Source organism: Dipodomys merriami, unplaced genomic scaffold, assembly GCF_024711535.1.
Source record: "Dipodomys merriami isolate MVZ:Mamm:240054 unplaced genomic scaffold, mDipMer1.0.p SCAF_599, whole genome shotgun sequence".
NCBI classification, from domain to species: domain Eukaryota; kingdom Metazoa; phylum Chordata; class Mammalia; order Rodentia; family Heteromyidae; genus Dipodomys; species Dipodomys merriami.
Genome location: NW_027206178.1, coordinates 394,431 through 418,503, shown reverse-complemented (window position 1 = coordinate 418,503; position 24,073 = coordinate 394,431). Strand labels below are relative to the sequence as shown.

Sequence of the window (24,073 nt, the reverse complement as noted above, 5' to 3'; positions counted from 1 at the left end):
GAACTCAACACCAAAAGCCACCAAAGAAAGTCCGGCATCACACGGAGGCTGAACAACAAACTGCTGAATCATGAGTGGGTCATGGAAGAGATTAGAAAGGAAATTCAAATGTTCATGCTATTCAACAAAAATGAACACACAAATTACCAGCTCCTCTGGGAAACAGCAAAGGGAGTACTCAGAGGCAAGTTTATTGCTCTGAGCTCCTACATCAACAAATTGGAGAGATCTGAAACTAACAATTTAATGACACATCTAAACCTCCTTGAAAAAGAACAGCAAGATAAACCCCAATCCAGTAGATGGAAAGAAATAATCAAAATTAAATCAGAATTAAATGAATTAGAATCCAAAGAAACTGTAGAAAGAATCAACAAAACAAAGAGTTGGTTCTTTGAAAAACTTAACAAAATTGACAGACCCTTAGCAAATCTTATCAGAAAAAGAAAACACACCCAAATTAATAAACTCAGAGATGAGAATGGAAACATCACCACGGAAACAACCAAGATTCAGAACATTATAAGGAAATACTTCTCAAAACTTTATGGTAATAAGTTTGAGAACTTGACAGAAATGGACCTTTTCCTAGCAAATATTGACATGCTAAAACTAAACCAAGATGAGTTAAACTATCTTAACAGGCCCATATCAAGCATTGAAATAGAAACAGCAATAAGAGACCTCCCAGCTAAGAAAAGTCCAGGACCAGATGGTTTTACAGCGGAATTTTACAAGGCCTTCAAAGCAGAGCTCACACCAATACTCCTCCAACTCTTCAATGAAATTGAAAGAGAAAGTTCACTACCGAACACATTCTATGAAGCCATCATAACCCTAATCCCAAAACCAGGCAGGGACTCATCAAAGAAAGAGAACTATAGACCCATTTCTTTGATGAACATTGATGCAAACATGTCAACAAAATTTTGGCCAATCGACTTCAACAACTCATCCAAAAAATCATACACCACGATCAAACGGGAATCATTTCAGGGATGCAAAGCTGGTTCAATATAAGCAAATCAATTAATATTATTCATCACATCAACAGGAGCAAGAATAAGAACCACATGGTTATCTCAATAGATGAAGAAAAATCATTCTACAAGATCCAACACCCCTTTATGATGAAGGTTTTGGAAAAATTAGGAATCCATGGAACATTCCTCAATACAATAAAGGCTATATATGACAAACCTACAGCCAGCATTATACTTAACGGTGAAAACTAAAGCCATTTTGTCTTAACTCAGGAACAAGACAAGGATGCCCACTCTCTCCACTTCTCTTCAATCTAGTAATAGAATGCCTAGCTACAGCAATAAGACAAGATGCAGACATAAAGGGGATCCAAATAGGGAAAGAAGAAATAGAACTCTCCCTCTTTGCAGATGACATGATCTTGTATTTAAAGAATCCCATAGACTCCACTCCCAAATTACTCAATCTGATTCAAAACTTTGACAATGTAGCAGGTTATAAAATTAACCCCCCAAAATCAATGGCTTTTCTGTATGTCAACAAGGAGAAAAGTGTGGCTGAAATTAGGAAAGCAACTCCATTTGTAATAGCCCGACAAAAAATAAAATACCTAGGAATTAACTTAACTAAAGAAGTGAGAGACCTCTATGATGAAAACTTTAAAATCTTAAAAAAGGAAATCAACACAGAACTTAAAAAATGGCAAAACCTCCCATGCTCCTGGATTGGCAAGATTAACATCGTGAAAATGGCAATACTTCCCAAGGCTATCTACAAATTCAACGCAATACATATCAAAATTCCAACCTCATTCTTCAAGGAAATAGCAGAGGCAATCCAAAAATTCATATAGAACAATAAAAGACCCTAAATAGCAAAAACGCTCCTCAACGGAAAGAACACTGCTGGAGGAATATCAATACCAAATTTCAAACTCTACTATAAAGCCATAGTAATCAAAACAGCTTGGTATTGGCATAAGAACAGACCTCAGGACCAATGGAATAGAATTGAAAACCCAGAAATGAACCTACAGATCTATAGCCATCTGATCTTCGATAAGGGAGCTAAAACAATAGAAGGGAAGAAAGACAGCCTCTTCAGTAAATGGTGCTGGCAAAATTGGTTAACTACATGTAGAAAACTAAAGCTAGATCCTTATATATCACCCTGCACCAGAATCAACTCCAAATGGATCAAAGACCTTGAAGTCAAAGCAGATACTCTGAAAACATTACAGGATGGAATAGGAGAAACCCTAGGTCTCCTTGGCTCAGGCCGAAATTTTTTTTTTTAAGAAGACAACTTAATGTTTATTAAAATTGAGTATTCACAGTACTACTAAAGGCAGCTTTTAAATTACTCAATATATACAATGAGGTATATGGAAAATGATGTAGGTACAGAAGGCTCTCTAATTCTGCAAATTCTTTTTGCTGTCTTTGGCAAATATATGTAAGAGATGTGCCTATCTTCAGACTCTGATTTGTTAGCACTATATAAATAATCCCCTTATTACGGTATTTGATGGGAAAGACAGTAGAGATAAACAGATAAAAACAATAATTATTTACATAGCCTTATTTAATGATTATTAATATCCCTAGTGAAAACATAGGACTTCTACCAGTTAAACAGCATTCTAGCAAGAACAAATACATCATCACACAGATACTGTTAAACGAAGATCCTCTTTGTACACCCAAATTCATGAACAGGCCTGGATGGCAGTCCATATTGCTCATTTATTATGGATGGATTTCCCATTTTACAAACAAAGCTCTCATTGTGGTTTGAGAATATTTTTTGTATGTATTTTCTGACCCCACAGAAGGCCGAAATTTTTTGAATAGAGACCCGGAAACACAACAAATCAAAGAAAGGTTGGACAAATGGGATTGCATAAAGTTGCAGAGCTTCTGCAGGGCAAATGACATAGCTAGCAAGATCAATAGAAAGCCCACAGATTGGGAGAAGATCTTTACTAGCCATACAACGGACAAGGGTCTCATATCTAAAATATACTTGGAACTCAAAAAATTAAACCCCCAACAACAAATCCTCAAAGAAACAACTGCTCAATAAATAAGTGGGCGAAAGACTTAAAGAGAAACTTCTCTGAAGAAGAAGGAAGGATGGCCAAAAGACACATGAAGAAATGTTCAACATCCCTAGCCATAAAAGAAATGCAAATTCAAACAACATTGAGATATCACCTCACCCCAGTTAGAACGGCAAAAATCAAGAACTCTAACAACAACAGATGCTGGAGGGGATGTGGACAGAAAGGAACCTTACTTCATTGTTGGTGGGAATGTAAACTTGTTCAACCACTTTGGAAAGCAGTATGGAGGTTCCTCAAAAGACTTCACATAGATCTCCCCTATGACCCAGCAATCCCACTTTTGGGCATTTACACAAATGTTTACAAACAAGACCACACTAAAGCTACCAGCACAACTATGTTTATTGCAGCATTATTTACCATAGCTAAGATATGGAACCAACCCAGATGTCCCTCAGTAGATGAATGGATCAAGAAAATGTGGTATATGTTCACAATGGAATTCTATGCCTCCATCAGAAAGAATGACATTGCCCCATTTGTTAGGAAATGGAAAAACTTGGAAAAAATTATATTCAGTGAAGTAAGCCAGGCCCAAAGAAACATAGGTCCCATGGTTTCCCTTATTTGCAATATCTAGTATATGTATGAGTCAAGCGGAAAAGTTCAAAAAAGTTGATGTTAAGCGAAAGCAACACCTAGAGAACTAGTGAAATAATTTTTCTTTCTTGCGATTGTTTCTAACATATTTATAAGATGATTTCTTTGTTGCTTTGTATGTCCCTCCCTCTTGTTATAACCCCTCTTTTCACTATATGTTTTGTTGTTATAATTTGGGGTTTGGAAGGGAAAAAAGAAATTATTTAAATAGGGATACAAGTGGACCCATTGCAACAATGAGATGTACAAGACCTTATGTCGAAAAATGAACTTTACAATATTGGTGAGGGGGTTGGGATGGGGGAAAGGGAAATGGGAGGGCAGAGATGGTAAGGGGATACAAAGGAGGAGGTAACAATGCTTGATAAGAAATGTATTCATTACCTTGCTCATGTAATTGTAACCCCTCTGTATGGAATTTTCACAATGAAAAAACATTAATAATAACCAAAAATGAAACAATTACAGGATAAATTATTTTTGAGGCTCTGGCTTCCATTCTCAACATAAATAGAAAAAGCAGGAAGTAGCACTGTGTCTCAAGTGGTACAGTTCTACTCTTGAGCTGAATTGCTCAGCGACTATGCCCAGGCCCAGAGTTCAAGTTGCATGACTAAAAAAAAAAATGGAAAGAACCATTTCTTCCTTAGCCACAAACATAAGGGTGCTCTTTAAAGATTTTTGTAATTGAAAAATTCTCATTGTACAAATGAGTTAATGCAATTTCAAAAGGAAAGTCTAGAAAGTCAAGAAAAGCTCAATAATCAAATTCAAAATCTAGTTCTTACTTTTTAATGCAACAGTCTCTCTCATGTCTCTCATGGGTAGCTTCTATTCTAATTTACTTGGGAGTCCCAAGAGAATATAACTCAGTTTCAAATAACTCAAAGAACATCACTCCTGTTATATTACTAAGCTACATTACATCTGAGGCCTAGTGACCACATGAAATTACCAACTTTCCTCGGGATGACTTCTGCCCTTGGGCAATAATAACTAGACTCCTTCACTGGTCTGAGACACCAAGATACTTCAAGAGACATAAGCCCCTCCTCTTATCAGACTTGCCAACCCAGAAAAACACCTGTTCTCAATATATGCTTAGCCATGAGTGGCTCACCCCTCTCATCTCTCAGCAATCTTCTCTTTTCCCTCAGAAAGATGAAAAGTAGTTCGAAAGTCTCTTCAACTCTTGTACAAAACATACCTATAGCATGAGATTCTCAGCATTGAGAAGGATGTCGTAACTACACCTGCCTTCATACTGCTGGTTCACCTTCTGAAACTTCTCAACCCTTTCTTCAATGATACTGCTGTCTGCTGTCTGTAGAACTGTTTTCCATCAGCACCAGCTATCCACACAGCTCCTTATAGTCTTCATTCAACAGGATCCATGAACTGAGTGTCTTCAATCTCCTCTTTTAGTTTTCTTTTTGTCGGTTGTGGGGCTTGAACTCTGACCCTGGGTACTGTCCTTCAATTCTTCAGTTCAAGGCTAGCGCTCTACCACTTGAGCCACAGTGCCAGTTTTTGGCTTTTTCTGTTTATATGTCTGTGAGGAATTGAACCCTGGGACTCATGCATCTGAAGCAAGTACTATACCACTGAGCCACCTTCTGAGCCCCCTTCAATCTCCTCTTTGCTGATAGTCACCTGCATGGAAAAATGCAATTGGATATTTAAAATTGCCAACAAAAAGTGCCCTTCCCTCCAATTAATGGATTGTGAATTCAGTTTTGTTAGCATCTTGAAGGACTTACATCTTTTTCTTCCTCTTAGAAACCTAAGGTTTAGCATGATCAGATATACTTTTGCTGAAGTAACAAATTTAGGTGGCCAACAGATCCTTTACTCATTTCACATCTATTACTAGCAGGTTACATCAAACATAAACAAGAAAGGCTTAATAAATTAAGCACCACATAAAATTCTTCTGCAAATATTCTATCTGTTCCTGTGCCAACATCATGTCCTTCTCTGGAATATGTGGCTCAGGTTGGCCTTCATAGTTGGAAGTTCTTTCAAATGCAGAGTCCTGTGAACCAACGACTTCTCTAGTTCCTACATTTAAACACAAAAAAGAGGGTTTATTTTTTTAAAACCTTCAATACAAGCTGCTGCTTTTCCCCACACCTAACCTAATCTTTGATTAAACTCAATGGGAGGGGCCCAGCCAAGGAGAGGGATCTTAGAAATGAGAAACAGCCTTAGTCTCCTGAAGACCTACCTAGGTGGTCAGCTTCAACCTGAGTTGCTCTCAAAACAACATTGATTTCTTCAACTCCCCTTATCATTGCCTCAAGTACGTCTTTCATGTTTCTATAACTCACTGTTATTTAACATATAGATCAACACTCCAACTTAGTGGATAGTGAAGTTAAATAATTACTTGAAATTTAATTATCTTATATTTATAACGTTATACAAAGTGAAACCTCATTCTAAACTGAGAAATGCATTCTTGCTAAAGTAGTCATTGCATAATCATTTCTCTTCTACTGGAGTTATTGTTTGGCTTTTTATTTTTATTTTTGTTGTCCATGAAGCTTGAACTTTGGGCCTGGCCCCTGTACCTGTGCTTCTTTGAGCTCAAGGCTAGCTCTCTATCACTTGAGCCATAGGGTCACTTCCACTTATTTTTGAGTAGCTTATTGAAAAGTCTCAAGAACCACTATCCTCAATTCTCAAGTTCCTGAGTAGTTAATATTACAGGCATGAGCCAAGCCACTAGCACCTGCCTTGGGCTAACGTTCTAAATGAAATTGTGTAAGAAAAAAATTGTCTGTTAGTAAGGATCAGTAAAAAATTCCCTCTGGCTTTGGAAACATTTTTTCTTGGTTTGTGTATTTTTCTTGCTGGTGGCAATCAAATTCAGAATTTCATGCAAACTAGGCATACTATCACTAGCCATACCTGGAGTTATTTTGTGTTCTATTTATTTTAATTTTGGGGGCTGATTCTGGGACTTGAACTCGGGGTCTGGGCACTGTCCCTAAGCATTTTTGCTTAAGGTTACTACTATGCCACTAAAGCTACAGCTGTGTTTCCAACTTTTTGATTGTTAATTGGAGATAAGCCACATAGATTTTTCTCCCTTGGGTCAGCTTTGAACAAAGATTCTTAAACTTCAGCCTCTTGACTGGCTAGGATTATAGACTTGAGCCACTAGCATACACTTATGTCTTTAAAAAATATCCATTAGTAACAATAATAAATGACTTATTATTACTACAGGATCACACCTACAATGCTACCTACTTGAGAGGCTGAGATCTGTAGATCATGGTGTAAATACATCATGGTTAGACAATTCAAAGTTCATTAATTTTTGTATGTGCTGGCCCTAAGGATTGAGGGCTTCAATTCAAAGCTTGAGCACTATTTTTGAGCCATAGTACCACTTCCAGGTTTTTCATAGTAGTTTTTCAAAGTAGTTCATAGGACTACTGGACTTTTCTGCCCAGGCTGGCTTTGAACTGCCATTTGTAGCCTCCTGAGTAGGATTTAACCAGAAAAGCCACACTGAAGGTGCATACATGCTCAAATGGTAAATGCTAACCTTGGCTGGAAAAAGTTAAGAGGATTCAAGCCCCAGTATTGGCACATATACACTTATATGCATGCATGTGCATACACACACACACACACACACACACACACACACACACACACACACACACACACACACACACACACACAAAAACCAGACTCCTATACCAAGTACCCCAGGATGAAAAAAAGGTAAAAATAACAAATTATAAGATGGATGATTATTTTAAGTAGCTTCAATAGTTACTAACATGGCTATATTGTGGCTTAGGTGGTAGAATGCTTTCCTCCCACACACCAGTTCAATTCCCCATGTTGTTCAAACCAAACCAAACGAACAAAAACACACCAAGAAGCATATCCTACAAAAGATATATAATACTATGTAACAAACATTAATTATTAAAAATAACTGAAAAACAGCTAAATACAGCTATGTCAAAATCATGCATGGGGGGCTGAGAAGGTGGCTCAGTGGTAGAGCACTTGTCTTGCATGCTTGAGGCCCTGGGTTCGATTGCCCAGCACCACATAAGCAAAAAGAAAAAAGCCAGAAGTAGCTCTGTGGCTCAAGTGGCAGAGCACTAGCCTTGAGCTGAAGAGCTGAGGGACAGTGCCCAGGCCCAGAGTTCAGGCCCCATGACCGGACCCAAAAAAAAAAATCATTCATGGGAATACTCAATATCTAAAGAATGTATTGTTTTCTATCAAATCAATCTATAAATTGAATGCAATTTTCTGAGAAGTCTTATCAGGACTTTTTATAGTTTCAGGCTGGATAGCTTAGGAAAAATGAGACCTGGAAAATGACATCTAGGAACTCTGATAGAAACAATACATTTAGAAACATACATGCACTATCTTCTTTGCTTCTAACTCAGGGTGCGTTCATCATCTTAAGGATAAGCATCTGTTCTATGGCAAAAATATACGCATTCTTTCCTGTAAGAAATACACTAAAGGGGCCGCGAAGGTGGCTCAGTGTTAGAGTGCTTGCCTTGCATGCATGAGGCCATGGGTTCGATTACTCAACACCACATAAGAAAAAAGAAAAAAGCCAGAAGTGGCGCTGGGGCTCAAGTGGTAGAACACTAGCCTTGAGCTGAAGAGCTGAGGGACCGCGCCCAGGCCCAAAGTTCAGGCCCCATGACTGGACCCTCCCCCCGAAAAAAAGAAATACACTAAAGACTGTATCACCAAATAACCAAGAACTCAGATGGTGTAACCCCAGAGTGATTAAGAGCAAAGATAAACACCTATATATATCGCTTTATGACAGGACTTGCTTTTATTATATAAATGCCCCTGATGTCAAAGAGCTCTTTGCGTCTACCGTTAAGAGCACTCACACTCTGAGTGTGCCTCTGTCTTTCTGTTTATCTGCTTATCTGTTTGTTTGCTTGCTAACTCAATAAAGTATTGCCAAGTTTTCTTACCATGGTGACTACTCTGCAAATGTTTATTCTGTGACCAAGGACCCTAAGTCAAGAGTTCCTACTGATAGAGGGAAACTTCCCCAAACCTCACCTGGACCCAGTGACTGTTGTTCCTCAAAGTTATGAGGTGAGTTGCTGAGTGGTAGAGTGCTTGCCTTAAATGCAAGAGACTCGGTGTTTGGTCCCCACTAACAGAGGAGAGGAAGGATTTCTAAAGATCAAAAGACACAAAGAATATGAAAGAACAATTTTGGGGACACACCATAACTCAAAATGAGGATTTGTTACACTAAAGCCTAGTAATCAAGACAATCTGGTATTACAGCTGAAGAAAAAGTATTACATAGGGTAGAGAACTGAGAACAAGCCTATGTAGAATCCTGAGATTTGACATTAGACTATTCAATAAATAGCTATTTGGATGAGCTAGCTATTTATATGGAATAAGATACAAAATAGACCTTAACTTAAAGCCGTAGCAAACAATTCCTAAAAACAAAGGTAGAAAGCAACACTTAAAAGCTTTAAGAATGAAATAAGAGTGCATTTTAAGAATGGAGATTTTCCCCAAGGAAATGAATACAAAGGTAGGAAAATATCAATAAGTTTACATTACAGCAACACCTTTGGTTGAGTAAGTAACATCAAAAAAAAATATAAACATCCTCTCTTAAGACTGAAGACATTTAAATAGTATGTATTCAACAAAGGAACATTTCAATCAAGAAGATGACAGATAGGATACATGATATTGAATAAAATATCTGAGCATGCAATTCACAAGAAAAGGCATATGTGATGTGGCAAGATTTATGAAAAATATTCTGTCAGGAACAATAAAGAGATACCACACTTGTCAGACTAGGGAAAAGTTAAAAATATACTGGACAATACCAAATGATTGGAGAAGGATTATATAAGAATATATGTGGATATGGATACAAACTTTATCATTATGCAAACTGCATATAGAGGAGTAAAAGTTATCAAACACCACTGACTAAAATTCATGAAGAAAATGTTCATACATAATATGAAGGACATCACATTTAATATGCACTGTCATAAGTATTTGTGATGATTTTTAGTACACTGGAAAATTTTTCAAGGAAGAAAAAAGGGGGTAAGAAGCCTTAATAAGGACCCTCATTTGTGAAATAACTTCAAGTACCCCACTACTTACTAGTTCGTAATGTTTTCTTTTTTGTTTTGCAATTCAGTTCCCACAGGGCAAGGGCAGGAGAGGAACAGCTTCCTTTGAATTGGGGTCATCTGCAAATGGTACCTGCATCTAGGACAACACAAATCATGAAGCTAGAGGTTTGCAAGATTAAGAAAAACAGGCTAATGGCCATGACCTCTTTGTGGAAGGGGAAGCACTGGATGGGGTGAGCAACAGTATCCCCTGCTCAGGACTCATAATCCCAGTATATAGGCTATAGTTGGGAAGGGTGGTGGACATACTCCGAGCTCCAATGTGCCATCTCTTCTGCCCTCTAGAGCCCACCCTTAGTCCAACTGGCACCACATAGGCACAATCATGTGTCCACATTCCATGAATGGGTTCCCATAGAATGGCAGGGTGGGAGCAATCTTTACATGAAAATGGATATATCTCAGATGGCACTGTCTCTGAGGCTGACAAATCATGAATAAAGAGTTCCTTTACATGATCAAGAAGAGGTCCTCACTATGAAGTCACTGTACAAGGTAAACGACTAGTTAGGGAGGTAGCAACATACCCAGATCCAAGTTAATAACCCCAAGCTACAAAGGCATTACAGGGGTATGGACACAGGGCCTGGCCCAATATGCCCACAATCAGGCCTATCTGGCATCATGTATGTGCCCTCTTATGAAAGTGTGTACTGGCGCATAGGCCTATCAGAAGGGACCAGCAAGACAGTAGTCCACATGGTGAAGAACAAGCTACCAGGCACGACCTCTCTTTAGCAGTAGTAAGCACTATTTAGGAAGGTGGGCAGCACCTCAAGTTCCAGGCGTATAAGCCGGTCTCCACAGGCCTGTGAAAGGGATGTTTTACAGTCTCCAACCCCAGCCTTTTTCTCTTGGGTCCAAAAACACCTAGGACCTATCTAATTTAAAAATAAGTTAAGTGCTTTCATGGGAACATGTGTATACACATGCACAAAATCCCTGACCCATGATTTCATTTTCACAGGACAGAGGAGGGAATGGAATCACTTACTTTGAATTGAAGGCCTCCCAAGGCTACACTGAAATTAGCCAGCTAAGGAAAAAGGACAAGCTATGGCTTCCCTTCTTCTGGATCCAATATATTGCACAAAAAGGCCACTCTGGCACCACATTTGTGCCCTCCTGTGAATGTGTATACACACATGCATAACCCATATCACAACTGGATTCCCACAGTTCCAACCGGGAGTGGAACCACTTACTGAGAAGGACATACGCACATATAGCTGCACCTGGGCTGACTCATACCAAGAAGCCAGAGGTCCCAAAATGAAGAAAAACTGGCCGCCTTGTATGGCTTCCCTGTAACAGGATAAGCCCTGGTTAGAAAGTGCAGCACCATGCCAAACTCCAGCCCCATAATCCCAAGCAGCACAGGCCATACTCTGCAAGGGAGACATGAAAGACCTACTCTCTAAGCCTTTTTTTCCTTGGGCTGGCATCAGCACCCAAGTGGGAAAATCTTGCCACAGGTCCTTGTGTTCCACAAACTGGTGTATACACAAGCACAATGATATACTCACTCAACCCCACACAAATATTCAGTTACCACAAAGGGAGAGTGGTCCTATTTGCCTAGAAACTAGGGCATCTGGAATGGCACTGTCACCTGGGCCTTCAGAGAAGGACCTGCAAGATGTTAGTCCAAAAGGGAAAGAAAAGGGCTTTGGGTATGCTCTCCCTGTAGGAGGAGGAGTGTAGAGAGCTGGGAGAGGCCGCACCTGGAAGATGGTGCCAGCTTCCGCCCTCCGCCTTCCCGATGGCGAGTGCTCTCTGTGGTAAACAACTCCTGATATGGCTAAGGCAAAGAATCTGGCTTGCTTCCGCGCACCTGAACCTATTGGCGGTTCCCACGTGGCGTATCAGGGTTGGCTACCCAGCGGGTACTTAAGGCTGTGGGGAATTCTCCCCGGGGTTGGGGTCAGAAGATTACAAAAAGGTCCTGAATAAACTGCAGAGAGAAGAGTCCGGTGTCGCGTCTTCCTTGCTGGTCGAGGCAGTAGCGACACGTGGTGGCCCGTACGGGGACTCAGCCATAACCCCAATGAGGACTCAGAACTCTCTGTGGTCAGGGTGGTGCACCGGTAAGTCCCCAGGTAAAAGGGGAATCCGCGACAAAAGCGGGGGTAAGTCCCCAGGTAAAAGGGGAATCCGCCACAAGAGCGGGGGGGGGGGGGATTTTTGCTCTTCTCGGTAGATAAAGAGAGAGTGAGAACCCGGGGCTAGTCAATAGAGTAGCCAAAAGTGAAAGTAAAAGTTTGTTTACCAGCTTCAAATGTTTAAAACATGGGCGCTTCTTTTTCGCACCCAATTTTTTTGGCTCTCAATGAGCTACTGCACTCAAAAAAGTTAAAAATAAAAAAGAGTACTTTAGAGAGATTTTTGAATGAATGTGACACCGTTGCCCCATGGTTCGCTGTCTCTGGAAGCCTCACGGTGGCCTCTTGGGAGAAACTAGTGAGGGACCTAGATTTTGCCTCTGAACAAGGAATGCTTAAGAGCGGAGTGAGACCAATATGGAAACTGATAAGAGGCTGTCTCGAGGACCAGCGTTGCAGTGAGGCGGTAGAGAATGGTCAGGCCGCCTTAGAAATGCTGCAGGAAGAAAGATCAGAAAGGGCAGACAGCAAAAAGGAGGAGAGCAGGGGGGGGGTCATACCCTGATTTTGCCGAACTAGAGACCTCTGAGTCTACAGACTCAGAGGAACTACAATCACTCATAGAACAAATAGAAAAAACAAAGATAAGAAAGAGGAGGAAAGGGAAGGAGAGAGAGGACCCAGATAAAGACGAATGCATGCCTTCCGTGCACCGTCCCACACCTTCGGCCCCTCCGCTCTATGCGGAGGACCCTGGAAGTGGCAGCCCCGGCTGTTCTTTCAGCCCAGGCATGTGGAAAGCGGTCAGAACCGAGTTACATCTAGCCTGTCCAATATTTCAGGATCCACAGGGACAGCGGTATCATGAACCCTTAGATTTTAAGGTTATAAAATCTTTAGCTGAGTCTGTGCGGACATACGGAATCACAGCCTCCTTTACTGTAGCCCAGGTGGAGGCCCTAAACAGACACTGCATGACACCTGGTGATTGGAGAGGGCTCGCACGAGCTTGGTTGAGCCCAGGTCAGTATTTAGATTGGAAGGCCTTTTTGATTGAATTTGCTAGTGAAGAGGCTGCAGCCAATCAGGCTGCGGGGAACCCAGCTTGGGACAGAGATATGCTGCTTGGACAGGGGAGATTCGCCAATCAGCAGATAGGCTACCCGGTTCAAGTTTATGAACAAATCAATAAAATTGGCATAAAGGCATGGAAGGCCTTACCAAATAAAGGCGAAGTGAGTGGCAATCTCACCAAAATCCTGCAGGGCTCTATGGAGCCGTTTTCGGACTTTGTTGCTCGTATGGTCGAGGCCGCTGGCAGAATTTTTGGTGACCCAGACGCAGCCATGCCATTAATTAAACAGCTTGTTTACGAGCAGTGTACTAAGGAATGCAGAGCCGCCATAACCCCATATAAGAATAGGGGACTAGTTTGCAGAGAGCTGGGCGGACCACTAACTAATGCTGGATTAGCTGCTGCTGTGGTGCAATTAACCCAGAAGAATGGGGCTGGGAAGGTGGCTCAGTGGTAGAGCGTTTGCCTTGCATGCCTGAGGCCCTGGGTTCGATTCCTCAGCACCACATAAGCAAGAAGAGAAAAAAGCCGGAAGTGGCGCTGTAGCTCAAGTGGTAAGAGTGCTAGCCTTGAGCTGAAGAGCTAAGGGACAGCGCCCAGGCCCAGAGTTCAGGCCCAGGAAAAAACCTATTCAAAAAACGCTGCAAATTTGTCTAAACAGTTGTCTAGTTATCTTTTAGGTAATTGAACTGGGGAGTTCGACAGCCTGATGGAACAGCTCAGGGTTGCCATCGTCATGGTGAACTCGACCCGAGTGGATGCCGGATTGGCGGAGGGGTTATCTTCATGGATCTCCGCTGCTATGATTCATCTCAAGGAGGGGGCGGGTTTGGGAGCCCTGATAGGCTTTCTGGTGTTAGCCTCCTTGGTATGTCTGTGGTGCATTTGCCAAATTAGAGGTTCTCAGCGTCGCAGTGCAGCCATGATTATCCAAGCCTTTACAGTCATTGGAGCAGGTCAGTCCCCCTAAGCGTGGCTTGCCACCCTAAAACAATGAACACAGATTGCAAAGCCAAAGTACTGCAGTCGAGAGGCATGAGTTTTGCCCTCGAGGAGAGCATGTTTGATTGCACACGGGTTCGATTCGCCTTTTCCCGTCCTTGTGAAAAACGAATCAATGGACAGGCTGAGTCATCCCTAGAGAAGGCGCCCTCTGGGAGAAGGCTTGTATGCAGTCCTTGCAATTGCACAACAGGGATCAGACCTCTGTTCTCATCTGTGTTCTTTAAACAAAAAAGGGGGAACTGTAGAGAGCTGGGAGAGGCCGCACCTGGAAGATGGTGCCAGCTTCCGCCCTCCGCCTTCCCGATGGCGAGTGCTCTTTGTGGTAAACAACTCCTGATATGGCTAAGGCAAAGAATCTGGCTTGCTTCCGCGCACCTGAACCTATTGGCGGTTCCCACGTGGCGTATCAGGGTTGGCTACCCAGTGGGTACTTAAGGCTGTGGGGAATTCTCCCCGGGGTTGGGGTCAGAAGATTACAAAAAGGTCCTGAATAAACTGCAGAGAGAAGAGTCCGGTGTCGCGTCTTCCTTGCTGGTCGAGGCGGTAGCGACAGAGGAGCACTGGTTGTGGAGGGTGGATGCATGCCCACTTCGAATCCCACAACCCTGGGCTATACAGGACACAGCTAAATAGCAAAACAGGATAGCTTGTAGTCAAGGAATCTCCAAGTCTTCTTTCACTTGGGTACTATAATATATAGTACACAACCAGTCAAATCTGACACTATGTACATGCCTTAGTGTGAATGTGTGTACATACATGCACAACTGCTCACCAGTGATTTGGTTCCCACAGTGTGGAAGGAAAGGTCTAACATAAAATGAAATGGGGGGCATGTGGGATGGCATCTGCTGTGGCCTGGCACAGATCAGGAATTTAGATTTCCTTAAGGTAAACAAGAGGCTCTCAATCATGTATTCACTTTAGCAGGTGAAGCACTAGTTAGGGAATATGTTGGAAGCATCCCCTGATCCAGACCAATAATCCTAGGATACACAGGCATATGCTGGGTAGGTATGTGGGGCCACTGAAGCACCGTGTATGTACATTACTTCAAATGTCTGCAAACCCTCTCACACTTGACTCTTTTGGCATAGAGGATGAGTAGGATGAACTTACTTCAAATCACAGGTATCCAGGATGGCACCCACAACTGGGCCCTCAGGACCACGAAGAGGTCATGAAGCTGAAGTTAAAGGAGCCCTTGGGTATGACTGCCCTGTTAAGAGGTGAAACACTGGTTGAGAAGGGTATCAGTATCTGCAGCTCCAAGCCCATAACCTCAGCCTACACAAGTCATAGCCTGGGAGGCATGAAAAACCATGCCTCGAATGAACATTAGATGCTACATGAATGAGAAAATTTCCATCCATCACAATCATAGCCATATAATGTATATTATCTAACTATTTGAAGTAGGTGGAACATGGGTTTTTCTTGTAATTTTCAAAAATATAAAAATTAAGATCTTTTTTGTTTTTGGTTTGTTTCTTTTTTTTCTTTTGTTTTATCTTGTTTTGTTTTGTTTTTGTGCCTGTCTTGGCACTTCAAATCAAGATCAAAGTGCTGTTCCAAAACCTCTCTGTGCTGAAGGTTAGCCCTGTACAACTTGAGCCACAGCAGTATTTCCAGCCTTCTCTGAGTAGTTTGTTGGAGATAAGAGTCTCATGAACTTTTCTGCCATGGCTGGCTTCAAACCACAATCCTCATTTCACAGCCTCCTGAGTAATTAGAATTACAGGCCTCATGGATATTTTTTTAAACAGTTGTACAATGTATCAATTGGTTTTTACAATGCCTCTTAGACTTTTTCATAGTTTCCATCGACTCTTCTAATCGATAAAAACCCCACCCATCCCCTTTCTTTCCTAGTTCCATTTTCACATATGTGCATTGAATCTTATGTTGTATTTTCCAAGCCATCTACTCCCTATTCCTTTGCCTCTTTCCATGTCTCCTTTAACACCTACCCAAGGACAAGATATGCTTCATCTTTTTTTGTGTGTGTGATTTTTTTTAATATTATTTTATTAGAGAACATACTGTACAGAGGGGCTACAATTACATGGGCAGGATAATGCATACATTTCTTACCAAGCATTGCAGCCTCCTCCTTTGTTTACCTTTCACCTCCCTTCCCAGCCTCCCCCCTCCCCCTACCCAATTATACCCCCCTCCCCCCCAACACCGACATTATAAAGCTGGTTTTGACATGACATTTTGTACATCTCATTGTTGCAACAGGTCCACCTGAATCCTTAAACGACTTGTTTGTCCCCATCTCCTCCACATGATATACTGACATCAAATATAGTGAAAGCGGGGGTTACACTGTGGGGGAGGGACATACAAAGCAACAAAGAAATAATCTTATAAATGCGTTAGAAACACATGCATGAAAGAAACAAAAACATTAAAATACATATTTAAGGTTTCATTTTCCTAACATCACATTATCTGACCTTTTCCGCTTGACTCATACCTATACTAGATATTGCAAATAAGGGAAACCATGGGACCTATGCTTCTTTGGGCCTGGCTTACTTCACTTAATATAATTTTTTCCAAACCTTTCCATTTCCTAACAAATGGGGAAATGTCATTCTTTCTGATGGAGGCATAGAATTCCATTGTGTATATATACCACATTTTCTTGATCCATTCATCTACTGAGGGGCATCTGGGTTGGTTCCATATCTTAGCTATGGTAAATAATGCTGCAATAAACATAGTTGTGCTGGTAGCTTTAGTGTGGTCTTGTTTGTAAACATTTGGGTAAATGCCCAAAAGTGGGATTGCTGGATCATAGGGGAGATCTATGTGAAGTCTTTTGAGGAACCTCCATACTGCTTTCCAAAGTGGTTGAACAAGTTTACATTCCCACCAACAATGAAGTAAGGTTCCTTTCTGTCCACATCCCCTCCAGCATCTGTTGTTGTTAGAGTTCTTGATTTTTGCTGTTCTAACTGGGGTGAGGTGATATCTCAATGTTGTTTTGATTTGCATTTCTTTTTTATTTTTTTTTAATTGTATTTTATTTTATTTGAGAACATACGGTACAGAGGGGCTACAATTATATGGGCAGGATAATGCATACATTTCTTACCAAGCATTGCAGCCTCCTCCTTTGTTTACCCTTCACTTCCCTTCCCCGCCTCGCCCCTCCCCACACACAATTTTACCCCCCTCCCCCCACCCAATTATACCCCCCTCCCCCCCACACACCGACATTGTAAAGCTGGTTTTGACATGACATTTTGTACTTCTCATTGTTGCAACAGGTCCACCTGAATCCTTAAACGACTTGTTTGTCCCCATCTCCTCCACATGTTATACTGACATCAAATATAGTGAAAGCGGGGGTTACACTGTAGGGGAGGGACATACAAAGCAACAAAGAAATAATCTTATAAATGCGTTAGAAACACATGCATGAAAGAAACAAAAACATTAAAATACATATTTAAGGGTTCATTTTCCTAACATCACATTATCAGACCTTTTCCGCTTGACTCATACCTATACTAGATATTGCAAATAAGGGAAACCATGGGACCTATGCTTCTTTGGGCCAGGCTTACTTCACTTAATATAATTTTTTCCAAACCTTTCCATTTCCTAACAAATGGGGAAATGTCATTCTTTCTGATGGAGGCATAGAATTCCATTGTGTATATATACCACATTTTCTTGATCCATTCATCTACTGAGGGGCATCTGGGTTGGTTCCATATCTTAGCTATGGTAAATAATGCTGCAATAAACATAGTTGTGCTGGTAGCTTTAGTGTGGTCTTGTTTGTAAACATTTGGGTAAATGCCCAAAAGTGGGATTGCTGGATCATAGGGGAGATCTATGTGAAGTCTTTTGAGGAACCTCCATACTGCTTTCCAAAGTGGTTGAACAAGTTTACATTCCCACCAACAATGAAGTAAGGTTCCTTTCTGTCCACATCCCCTCCAGCATCTGTTGTTGTTAGAGTTCTTGATTTTTGCTGTTCTTTTTTTTTTTTTTTTTTTTTTTTATTTTTAAATTGTATTTTATTTTATTTGAGAACATATTGTACAGAGGGGCTACAATTACATGGGCAGAATAATGCATACATTTCTTACCAAGCATTGCAGCCTCCTCCTTTGTTTACCCTTCACTTCCCTTCCCTGCCTCCCCCCTCCCCCCACCCAATTTTACCCCCCTCCCCCCACCCAATTATACCCCCCTCCCCCCCCCCACACCGACATTGTAAAGCTGGTTTTGACATGACATTTTGTACTTCTCATTGTTGCAACAGGTCCACCTGAATCCTTAAACGACTTGTTTGTCCCCATCTCCTCCACATGATATACTGACACCAAATATAGTGAAAGCGGGGGTTACACTGTGGGGGAGGGACATACAAAGCAACAAAGAAATAATCTTATAAATGCATTAGAAACACATGCATGAAAGAAACGAAAACATTAAAATACATATTTAAGGGTTCATTTTCCTAACATCACATTATCTGGCCTTTTCCGCTTGACTCATACCTATACTAGATATTGCAAATAAGGGAGACCATGGGACCTATGCTTCTTTGGGCCTGGCTTACTTCACTTAATATAATTTTTTCCAAACCTTTCCATTTCCTAACAAATGGGGAAATGTCATTCTTTCTGATGGAGGCATAGAATTCCATTGTGTATATATACCACATTTTCTTGATCCATTCATCTATTGAGGGGCATCTGGGTTGGTTCCATATCTTAGCTATGGTAAATAATGCTGCAATAAACATAGTTGTGCTGGTAGCTTTAGTGTGGTTTTGTTTGTAAACATTTGGGTAAATGCCCAAAAGTGGGATTGCTGGATCATAGGGGAGATCTATGTGAAGTCTTTTGAGGAACCTCCATACTGCTTTCCAAAGTGGTTGAACAAGTTTACATTCCCACCAACAATGAAGTAAGGTTCCTTTCTGTCCACATCCCCTCCAGCATCTGTTGTTATTAGAGTTCTTGATTTTTGCTGTTCTAACTGGAGTGAGGTGATATCTCAATGTTGTTTTGATTTGCATTTCTTTTATGGCTAGGGATGTTGAACATTTCTTCATGTGTCTATTGGCCATCCTTCTTTCTTCTTCAGAGAAGCTTCTCTTTAAGTCTTTCGCCCACTTATTTATTGGGCAGTTGTTTCTTTGAAGATTTGTTGTTGGGTGGTTTAATTTTTTGAGTTCCAAGTATATTTTAGATATGAGACCCTTGTCCGTTGTATGGCTAGTAAAGATCTTCTCCCAATCTGTGGGCTTTCTATTGATCTTGCTAGCTATGTCATTTGCCCTGCAGAAGCTCTGCAACTTTATGCAATCCCATTTGTCCAACCTTTCTTTGATTTGTTGTGCTTCCGGGTCTCTATTCAGAAAATTTCGGCCTGAGCAAAGGAAACCTAAGGTTTCTCCTATTCCATCCTGTAATGTTTTCAGAGTGTCTGCTTTGAGTTCAAGGTCTTTGATCCATTTGGAGTTGATTCTCGTGCAGGGTGATATATAAGGATCTAGCTTTAGTTTTCTACATGTAGTTAACCAATTATGCCAGCACCATTTACTGAAGAGGCTGTCTTTCTTCCATTCTATTGTTTTAGCTTCCTTATCGAAGATTAGATGGCTATAGGTCTGTAGGTTCATTTCTGGGTTTTCAATTCTATTCCATTGGTCCTGAGGTCTGTTCTTATGCCAATACCAAGTTGTGTTGATTACTATGGCTTTATAGTAGAGTTTGAAATTTGGTATTGATATTCCTCCAGCAGTGTTCTTTCCGTTGAGAAGTGTTTTTGCTATTCGGGGTCTTTTATTGTTCCATATGAATGTAAGTATTGCCATTTTCACGATGTTAATCTTGCCAATCCAGGAGCATGGGAGGTTTTGCCATTTTTTAAGTTCTGTGTTGATTTCCTTTTTCAAGATTTTAAAGTTTTCATCATAGAGGTCCTTCACTTCTTTGGTTAAGTTAATTCCTAGGTATTTTATTTTTTGTGGGGCTATTACAAATGGAGTTGCTTTCCTAAGTTCAGCCACACTTTTCTCATTGTTGGCATATAGAAAAGCCATTGATTTTTGGGGGTTAATTTTATAACCTGCTACTTTGCCAAAGTTTTGAATCAGCTTGAGTAATTTGGGAGTGGAGTCTATGGGATTCTTTAAATACAAGATCATGTCATCTGCAAAGAGGGAGAGTTTTATTTCTTCTTTCCCTAATTGGATCCCATTTATGTCTGCATATTGTCTTATTGCTGTAGCTAGGCATTCTAATACTAGATTGAAGAGAAGTGGAGAGAGTGGGCATCCTTGTCTTGTTCCTGAGTTAAGAGGAAATGGCTTTAGTTATTCACCATTGAGTAAAATGCTGGCTGTAGGTTTGTCATATACAGCATTTATTGTATTGAGGAATGTTCCATGGATTCCTAATTTTTCGAGAACCTTCATCATAAAGGGGTGTTGGATCTTGTCAAATGCTTTTTCTGCATCTATTGAGATAACCATGTGGTTCTTATTCTTGCTCCTGTTGATGTGATGAATAATATTAATTGATTTGCGTATATTGAACCAGCTTTGCATCCCTGAAATGAATCCTGTTTGATCATGGTGTATGATTTTTTTGGATGAATTGTTGAAGTCGATTGGCCAAAATTTTGTTGAGAAGTTTTGCATCAATGTTCATCACAGAAATGGGTCTATAGTTCTCTTTCTTTGATGAGTCCCTGCCTGGTTTTGGGATGAGAGTTATGATGGCTTCATAGAATGTGTTGGGTAGTGAGCTTTCTCTTTCAATTTCATTGAAGAGTTGGAGGAGTATTGGTGTGAGCTCTGCTTTGAAGGCCTTGTAAAATTCCGCTGTAAAACCATCTGGTCCTGGACTTTTTTAGCTGGGAGGACTCTTATTGCTGTTTCTATTTCAGTGCTTGATATGGGCCTGTTAAGCTAGTTTAACTCCTCTTGGTTTAGTTTTGGCATGTCAATATTTGCTAGGAAAAGGTCCATTTCTGTCAAGTTCTCAAACTTATTACCATAAAGTTTTGAGAAGTATTCCCTTATAATGTTCTGAATCTTGGTTGTTTCCGTGGTGATGTTTCCATTCTCATCTCTGAGTTTATTAAGTTGGGTGTGTTCTCTCCTTTTTCTGATAAGGTTTGCTAAGGGTCTGTCAATTTTGTTAAGTTTTTCGAAGAACCAACTCTTTGTTTTGTTGATTCTTTCTATAGTTTTTTTGGATTCTAATTCATTTAATTCTGATTTAATTTTGATTATTTCTTTCCATCTACTGGATTGGGGTTTATCTTGCTGTTCTTTTTCAAGGAGGTTTAGATGTGTCATTAAATTGTTAGTTTCAGATCTCTCCAATTTGTTGATGTAGGAGCTCAGAGCTATAAACTTGCCTCTGAGTACTCCCTTTGCTGTGTCCCAGAGGAGCTGGTAATTTGTGTGTTCATTTTTGTTGAATAGCATGAACATTTGAATTTCCTTTCTACTCTCTTCCATGACCCACTCATGATTCAGCAGTGTATTGTTCAGCCTCCATGTGATACCGGACTTTCTTTGGTGGCTTTTGGTGTTGAGTTCTAATTTTACTCCTTTGTGGTCAGAGAGAATGCAAGGTATAACTTCAATGTTTCTGAATTTAGACAAGTTTGCTTTGTGGCCTAAAATGTGGTCTATTTTAGAAAACGTTCCATGTGCTGCTGAGAAGAACGTGTATTCTGATGCTGCTGGGTGAAATGTTCCGTAAATGTCTGTTAAGTCTAGTTGATCTATGCAGCTGTTTAGATCTGCGGTTTCTCTGTTGAGTTTTTGCCGAGTTGATCTATCTAGTGGGGAGAGTGGTGTGTTAAAATCCACAATAATTAATGTCTTTGAATCTATATGGGATTTGAGGGAAAGTAGTGTTTCTTTGATAAATTTGGGTGCTCCATTGTTTGGCGAATAGATATTTAGAATTGTAATATCCTCCTGAAGGAGAGATCCTTTAATTAGTATGTAGCGACCTTCTTTATCTCTTCTCACGAATTTTAATTTGAAGTCTATTTTATCTGATATTAGGATTGCAACTCGCGCCTGTTTATGAGGGCCGTTTGCTTGGTAGATTTTGTTCCAGCCTTTAACCTTGAAAATGTGTTTGTTTTTACGGGCAAGATGTGACTCCTGCAGGCAGCAGATAGAAGGGTCTTGTTTTTTAATCCAACTAGACAGTCTATGTCGCTTAATTGGAGAGTTCAGTCCGTTAACGTTAAGAGATAGGACTGAGAGGTATTTGGGAGTTCCTGCCATGTTATCCACCTTCTTGGGGGCTGCGAAAACTGGGTTCTTCCTAAGGTTCTTGGATTCTCAGTTTGGGTGCAGTTTCTTGGCCTTTGTTGCGGTCTTGTTGGTTTCGATGTGTAGGACATCTTTAAGAATCTTTTGTAGGGCTGGTTTGGTGGAGATGTATTGTTTCAATTTTTCTTTGCTATGGAAGGTTTTTATTTGGCCTTCAGTTATGAAGGAGAGTTTAGCTGGGTACAGTATTCTTGGTTGATAGTTGTTTATTTTTAGGGCATGGCATATGCCATTCCAGGCTCTTCTTGCTTTGATTGTCTCTGCTGAGAAATCTGAGGTAATTCTAATTGGTTTCCCTTTATAGGTCATTACCCTTTCCTCCTTGACAGCTTTAAGGATCTTTTCCTTGGTCTGGGTTGATCCTGTGTGGATTATAATGTGATGGTGGGATGTCCTATTCTGGTCTGGTCTATTTGGGGTTCTAAAAGCTTCTTGTATCTGAATAGGCCTATCTTTTTGTATGTTTGGGAAGTTCTCTGCTAGGATCCTGTTAAACAAATTTCCTAGACCATTAACTTCAGTTTCTACGTGCTCCTCTACACCCATTATCCTTAGATTGGGCCTTCTGATGGTGTCTTCCAGGTGTTGGATAGACCTATCATATTTCTTGGACTTGTCTTGGATGGTTGTATGTTCTTTCTCTATAATATCTAGGCTGTCTTCAATCCCTGAGATTCGATCTTCTGCATGGTCTAACCTGCTGTCAAGACTCTCTACTTTGTTTTTTATCTCTTTTCCTTCTAATTGGTCAGCTTTGATGGCTTCAAGTTCTTTGTTGAAGCTCTGTTTTAGGTCTCGTATGAATTTCTTTACTTCCTTAATTTGGTGTTCAGTGTTTGTTCTCAGATCACTTAGTTGATTGGTTATGGTTTCTTTGGACTCCCATTCCTTCTGTTGGGTTCCATTCAGCATTCCCTTTGTGGTCTCCCTGACTTCCTTCAGCTCTTTGTTAATGGATTCCATGAATGCCTTTAGTGATCTTTGTGTATTCTCTACCTGGTCTCTCAATTCCTGAATTACTCTTTGATTAGCTTCCTCCCGTCTGTGGGATTCCTGCAGTTCTCTTTCTTCCCGTTTGTGGGATTCCTGCAGTTCTCTTTGAGTGTTCTCTGCCTGCTCACGCCATTCCTCCCTTTCTCTTTGAGTATTCTCAAGTTGTTCACGCAAATCCTGTATCAGTTTTTGAGTAGCTTCCTCACGCTTGTGATATTCCTGTATAAACTTCCGGGATGCCTCCTCTCTCTCCCTATCACGCTCATACAGAGTCCTTTGTACATTGTCAAACTTCTCATTTATCATGTTTGCTATTAGAGTTTGTAGAGCTATTTGGGAACTCTCCTCTGGATTATTCTTTATCTGTTCTAATCCATGATTATCAAGATTGTGAATTGAGATACCCGAATTTGCCATTTTTCTTGTGTTTTCCCGGCTTACTCGGCCCATTTGAGATGAAGATTGCACCAGTTTTGTGCTAGAACACTATCTTAAGGCAACCATCAACCAAAGTTTGCGTTTGTACAGTCAATAGTCTACAGATACAATCTAGTTCAACAGATACATCTATTCAACATCAAACAACTATATGTTAAAGGACTTCGAACCGCAGAAAAGAATTTGGAAAACCAGAAATTATTAGGATTA

General features: G+C 40.6%; 1 protein-coding gene across 48 annotated transcripts in view; it reads right to left on the bottom strand.

Annotated features, from left to right (window-relative positions):
• The window catches only part of LOC138813404 (protein FAM114A2-like), a 185,365-nt gene that overhangs the window by 28,116 nt on the left and 133,176 nt on the right, over window positions 1–24,073 (bottom strand). For 42 of the 48 annotated variants that reach the window (XR_011367793.1, XR_011367785.1, XR_011367790.1 and 39 more), the window contains 7 exons: window positions 16,318–16,422; window positions 15,211–15,310; window positions 11,115–11,214; window positions 9,878–9,985; window positions 8,786–8,905; window positions 5,470–5,770; window positions 4,917–5,362 (listed from right to left, as the gene is read on the bottom strand). The gene's annotated coding sequence lies outside the window, so the exon portion shown is untranslated. The remainder of the gene's footprint in view (window positions 1–4,916; window positions 5,363–5,469; window positions 5,771–8,785; window positions 8,906–9,877; window positions 9,986–11,114; window positions 11,215–15,210; window positions 15,311–16,317; window positions 16,423–24,073) is intronic. The other 6 variants (XR_011367779.1, XR_011367780.1, XR_011367788.1 and 3 more) reach the window with 6 other exon arrangements.